This window comes from Limulus polyphemus, unplaced genomic scaffold (assembly GCF_000517525.1).
Source record: "Limulus polyphemus unplaced genomic scaffold, Limulus_polyphemus-2.1.2 Scaffold523, whole genome shotgun sequence".
In the NCBI taxonomy this organism is placed as follows: Eukaryota; Metazoa; Arthropoda; class Merostomata; order Xiphosura; family Limulidae; genus Limulus; species Limulus polyphemus.
Window position 1 is genome coordinate 435,196 of NW_013666133.1, and position 7,418 is coordinate 442,613.

The window sequence follows — 7,418 nt, forward strand, 5'->3', positions numbered from 1 at the left end:
TAGCGCAGATAGCCCTCATGTAGCTTTGCGCGAAATTCAAAACAAACAAACAATCTTACGATTAAACTAAATAAGTTAACTGTTAGTCTTAAAGATAAAATCACATTAATTGATGTTTATAAAATCTCTTGTAACTGTGGTCTAATATGTGTCTGACAAACATTTAGAAATTTAACGTTAACACTTAATGAGCATAATCAAACTATAGAAAAACGGAAAATTAATGACTCGGCGTTAGCTGATCATATGACGAACAATGCTCGTTCTCACAGTGTTGAATGGAACAATGCCAAGTTGATTAAATATTCGAATGACCAATATAAATTAGTTATAATAGAATCATTAGCAAAATTAAAAAAAAACAACTCTAAATCAGTTTTAAATAAAGATTTAGGTTCAGGAGTTACAGATATTTATATTTGAAATATCGCTATTAAGAGAAAGAGAAAGAGGTGGCAGCACCATCTCTATTGATTAATTGTATTTTTTTGTTTTATATTGTGAAAATATTAGACATATATATAACAATTACAACAGGGTTCTTCACTGGTATGTCTTTCATGGTGATGGTGGGTCTGTGACCCTCGAAACATGTAGAAATTGTCAGGTAAAGTCTGGTGCATTTAATGAAGTTTTTAAAGTATTGTTTAATTTTAACGTTGTCTCACTGAGTTTTTAATAAATACTTTACGCAAGTCCTGCCCAATATGATTTTAACAAGTTGATAATTTGAAGGTTAGAAAACTGGGAGATCTTTTCTCACCAACAAATCGTTTTGCAAATAACACCAGTAATGCAATAAAATAAAATAATTAATAATAAAATATTATATGATATCTATTTAGCGAATTTTGCGATATTAAACAGTATTTCTTTAATAAATCAAGTAAGTGGCACAGTTTAAAGCGAAGAAATAAGCGTCAATGCGGAATTCCAAATGCTTGACTCTTTGCAAATTTATATGGAGAAATAAAAACAAAGATGAAGATGTATTAAAAATATTGTTTAATATCGCAGAATTCGCTAAATAAATATCATAAAATGTTTTATTATTACTTATTCTATTTTATTACAGTAGCGGTGTTATTCTCAAAACGAGCTGTTGGTGGGCACTAAACGGAAAAGACCCAAAGTGGGTGATATTTTAATTGACCCAATGCAAAATAAAATTATTCAAACTGCATGTTACATAATCCAATTGTAATTATATCAATTCCAAACTAAAATTATATTTTCATTGTTTCGAATATTTGAAACAAGGTTAGTGTTTCACTTGTTAAATTCCCCAACAATGTGAATTATTATACTGTCGCTTTTTCCCTTCACTGATTTTTAATTAGTAAAATTTACCACAGTAAATCTAATAACTATCACTAAAAACTTTGACTTCCATAGTTCACTTTTACAACAAATAATTGCACTTGTAGACGATATTAATTTTATCAGTTTTACTTGAATTTTTGTTCTGTAATGTCTTTAATATTGTCTAAGATGTAAGAAAGTAAACTATTGATTCATGACATCATAATGGGGATTATAACTTAAACAGGACTTAACAGCATGTGGCAATTTACGTTAATTGAACTTGGCCCACAAATGCCACAAGCTGAATATTGTTTAAAGAAATATCAAGGCCTATAAATTAAACGTGACCAAAGAGTAACAAACTCGTAATATTAAACAGCGAGGATTTTTACTTCCTAAATTGCAAAAATATAACATTAAATGAAAAATTTAATAAATAAAAATATCACATTTTTGAAATAGGGCTCTTTGTTAAAAATCGCATTCTCTAATAACATATTTTCGTACTCCATAACATGTACAAAGCACTTTAATCTTACACTATGTACACTATGCACAATAGTTCAAAGTCTGATCTCCAAAACTTTTTAAAACAATACATTCAACAAAACTTTTAAGACAACAATTAACTTGCATATACAACTATGAGTCACATAAAGAAAGCTGCGATAAATAGAATCTTATTATTCCAAGACGTGGATCTACAAACTGATGATTTTTGTACTTTTTTTTGTAATGTAGCTATACCATATAATTTAAATGTTTGATAAAGTTAATATAGAATAAAATACCTAATATTATTGGCTGACAAGTCTAGGTTTCACGTTAAAGATAATTTTTAAAGACGTATATCAGTTGAAGCATAGCGTTTACGTTAAATGTCGCAACCAGAAAATCTTATCTGAAGGAAAGACAACAGACAAATTTTTTTCCATTCAATAAGAATAATTAGTTGATAACTTTTTTTCTAAACGTTAATCATGGTAGTTTTGTTCAAAGCACCCACTTACTTGACTCTGTGATTTTACAAAAGGTAATATTATAACATTATAATATTACTTCTCTCAACTGAACTGTGATTTGAAAGATACCATAAATGAATCAATACTAATGTTTTCACATCTTCGAATTACATAGCGAATACAATAAAATATGACTCAGCTATGTAAATTTAATAGTCACTATGGTGATCTTTAATAACAGGGTGAAATGCTATACTAATGATCTGAATAATTTATTATTTACTATCATTAGGATAGTTTTCACAAGTTTCCCACATGGAACGACGATCTTTTACAGAACCTCTATTTCATCACACCTTACGACTTCTAGTTTCTAAGTGACCATAAAATACTATGGTTTAGGCATAGTTATAATCTTTTATTGGTTCTGGCAGCAAAAGATGCTGTAAACGATTTGGTTTAAGTATAATTACCGGGGAAATTTCTGGCTTGGTTAAGGATTTCATCCTCGAACTAGAAGCCTGTCCTGATGCCTCTTCCGCTTCATCAGGCGGAGCCTGCTGTGGGATTGGTTTACTGAAAAATAAACTGTCCACTCCCGTTAATCTTTCTTCTGTGATCGGCACTATCTTGGCACCCGCGGCCTCTCTCATTCCAAAAGCAAAAACATAAGCACCTATGAGTGTAATTCCTCCAATTCCCATAATAACAGGGCCCACGTAGGTTAGATACTCGAGTCCATCACGTTGTGCGGTATTAACGCGTGAAAAACTTGTGCCGTTTGTGGCAACATCTAAGTGTGTGGATAGTGGTTCAGCGTAGAAGCCAACCACCATCACCGCTAGTCCAACTAAAAACATTAGAGATCCAATACTGAAAGCCTTACAAGTTTTTACAATGCAATCTATGGTAAATCGCTCACGAAACTCAACAAAATAGTTGCGCTTTTTTTTCTTTCGAGAAAGGTTGTTTTGTTGCTGGTAAGAGCTCCTGTAATGTTTTTGTTGACGTAACTGTCTACCTATTACGGCCGCGTTATTCATTATCTAGTCCTTTGATTTGACGAAATAATGATTTACTGCTGTTATAACCGTAATATCAATGGTTGAATCGAGTACGACTACCTAGTGACAGTGAACTACATCTTATGGCATTGTTGTTATACGGTAGTTACAATGATGAACACCAACAATAATATCAGTTAATCATTACAATTTCAAGTCATTCCAAGAATACCGGTTACAAATACCGGACTAATTTTTTTTTTTAGTTTTTTATCAAAACTTTGCTTTTAAATACTGATATTCGCTTTAATGTCATAAATCACAAGTTATTTTTGTGAGCTCCGTAAACAAATTCGTTCTACCACGTTATTTCCATGGCAACCAAAGTCAGATTACCGGCTATATTCAGCTTCTGTGTCAACCTGAAAAAGAGATACGTTTCACACTTAACAAACCTGTTCTTGCCATATGAGCGAATAACATCGACTTGAGCTGTGCATCTGGAAAGATATACCAGCACTACCCTCATATCCAGTATTACTGTGATCCAAGATTTCAGTGTTTTCATCCAATTCTATAACCTCTATTACTGTTGTTCGCAATAATAGTGTTTAGTATTGTCGTTAGCACCGCTACCATAACTACGAATAATGTGATCCACGATGTCAGTTTTCAGTATTTTCTTCCTATTCTATAACCTCCATTACTGTGGTCTACAATAATAGTGCTTAGTATTGTCGTTAGCACCGCTACCATAACTACTATTAATATGATCCAAGGTATCAGTTTTCAGTATTTTCTTCCTATTCTATAACCTCCATTACTGTGGTCTGCAATAATAGTGTTTAGTATTGTCGTTAGCACCGCTACCATAACTACGATTAATGTGATCCAAGGTATCAGTTTTCAGTATTTTCTTCCTATTCCATATCCTTTATTACCATGATCCACTATGCTAGCGCTTACTGTTGTTAGTACCGCTTCCATAACTGTTATTATTGCGATCCATGGTATCACCGCTCGTTGTTGTCATAAGTACCATTCTCATAGCTCGTTTTACCGTGATCTGCGATATCACATTTTAATTTTGTCATTAGCACAGCGTTGATAGTAGTTATTTCTTTTATCACTCTTGTCATTAATGAGCCTAAGATAGCAGGATAAACAAGATAAAGTATAAATTATCTTCGCCTTGATAGAGCACCACCTGTTAACTTTATCTACGAGGGATAAACCACATTGTTAAAATCAAAGAAACACATTACCAGATAAATTTGCCAAAAGTGGTTAATGTTCATCGTTCTGACCACCGTTTAACTGAATAACTTATAGTTATACTGGTAGTTTAGACGACACTCCTTGCTACAGCCTATTGTTACATCGTCAACGGCTAGTAAGTGCACTGAGGCCAAAAACTCGGGAAGAAAGTGCTTGTGCGCAAGCTCCAGGCTGAGCACGGTTGTCAAGCACGTGACATGAACTTGTCGAAGGAAGGTGGAGCCGTGTGCTTGAACGTGACTGAGAAAATATAATCACTCAAAGATTAGTTTCCAGGCACAGGTGTGCCATTTTCCGTCGGTATGGATTTAGACCTATTTTCTATGCCAAATCGATTATTTGTTGACCTGAAAAAAAGATGTCAAGGTGGTGTTCCTTATCAAAAACGTACAAATCAAACATGATACAATCCATTCGAAAATATTCTGAATTTTAAAATAAACTTTTTTTTGTCCAAATTTTAAAACATGTTTTGATTCCATGTATACTAATACAGTAACATTAACCTGGTTATTTACAACTTACGCCAGATCGTATTTCTGGCTAATTTCGCCACCACCCCTCCCCAGTAGCACAGCGGCATGTCTGCCGACTTACAACGCTAGAATCCGGGTTTCGATACCGTGGTGGGCATAGCTCATTGTGTAGCTTTGTCTAATTTCACCTTTATCCTCGCTGATATAAAATCATCATATTAGTTATTTTTATTGTAATCTAAACCTAAGATAAGCTGCAGCTTTAAAAATGATAGACTAAAAAAAAAACAGTATTCCACACAATTTTAAAGGTCAAACGTCAAGGCCACGCCCATCACATAAGATATACCAGCTTAATAGGACAATTTCAGCGAATAAAATACATCGAAAACTTCAACATACAGAACAGAAAGCTTCATTCGTTACTGTCTCTCTCTCAGCGAATTAGATACACCGTGACCTTAATCATTAATACTTTAATTTATCTTCCAACAAAATATGTTAACACAAACAACATATATATCGTGTTGTTTTTAAACACCCGTATTTCATTGTGTAGGAGTAAGCGAGGCTGGCAAATTTTCTAGTTATTTCCAACACTCCTTCTTGTCTAACTATATTGTACCATAATATGTATAGCCTATGTTACGTATTAGTATTTCAAATAGCCTAAAATTGAGTTAATTCATAATTTAAATTTGGTAGTTAAATTGTGCTTTGGATTTAGCATTTAAATAAATGGCGATATATAGTCAGTCTGTAATATTTGCCAACAAGATTGTTACATAGTTTTCTCTTTTAACACAAATACGTTTTAATATACACACACACAACAATACAATTTACAATGACAATTATTACAAAGAGTTATTACAAACAATGATTTATAAACAAAAGTTTCACAAACTTACAAGCAATATAAAGTCTTTCTTTTAGTCAGTGAACTTCTTCGATATCTTATCGAAGGTTCACAATGAGCGAGTTGATTATGAGTTGACGGAGATATATTTAACTTAACGAGAAGCTAGCTATCTATCTCCTACGTTAGTTATCGGCCACACACACACATCGAGTTTTCCATGACGAAGTTATATAATGTTTTCGTAAAAATACTAATGTCCGATGAGAAGCCACTGAAGTTGAATAATTTGTAATGTTCGAACTTTGTAAAGGTTCCTGGTCAAATATCTGAAGTTTTCCGATTGGTTAGCGCCAAACTAAGTCGAACGTAATGTTGGCAAAACGAAAGCAAGGCAAGCTGCATTAGAACATCAACAGCTCTGGACAATAGATAAGAGTAGAGACTGCAGGTACAATAAAAATAACGTCCCAGTAGGTAGTTTAAGGTTTCTAAAGGTAAAAGTATAACAATAACAAACCTATAAAATGCTTAGAATATTCGAGAAAGAACATTAGTGGAAACGTCAAACAACCTTATAGAACTAAATCTTGAGAACGTAGTTGAGTTTTAGACGACGAAAAGGTGTTGAAGATCAACGGAAGAGAAACATGTTAATAAAAACACAAGGACAGACTGACTATTTACATGTGATGTTGGTGTCTTGGGGGTTCATTCCTGTGATGGTGTGGAAAAAATAATGAAGGGACTGAACCTTAAGATACGCGTGTGTGTTTTTAATAGGGTTATATTGAATTTTCTGTTAATGGATTCAAACTACTCGGTGATATGGACAAACGAGTCCACAGAAACACTGGTTGAACACGTTCAGCCTGAGAATCACGATCCCTTTGTTTCATGATTACAGGATTAACGATGGATTCAGTTGGCATTCTGTGTAGCTGATTCTATGATAATTTAGAATATGAAAGAACGACAAGTTAAAAATGGACTGCAATCCAAGATTAGGAAGGATAAAGTGAATATACTAAGTGATGATGGATTAACTTTTTTTTTATTAAATTACCGACTACGTACGTAATATATATATATATATATATATATATGAAAATATTTGTGTACCCATAAACTATTAGAGAAGTATTAGTGTAAACATCTGTGTGTTTAATATTTGTACAGCATACACTAAAAACGATTTGAAGTTGTTCCTTTGATACAGGACGTAACATGAATGTTTCTTAAACTTTTCGTTTATATCGGAAACATATGTATATCGGCAGTCAGTTTCCGATTCGTACTTCATACTCTAACCAAAATCTTAAATATTTTTAATATATATATATCTATCAAATCTCGTTTAATAGTTTCATATACGTTTTGATAAGCTACAACAACACTTTCTAGGTGTACCATAATTAATAAAGAAATGCAAATTTCATTAATAATGGCATATTGTAGTATACAAAAAAGTTTTTAAATATATAGCTCAGGATATACCAGAAAATGATCTCATGTGTGTTCTGCATCTGTAGGG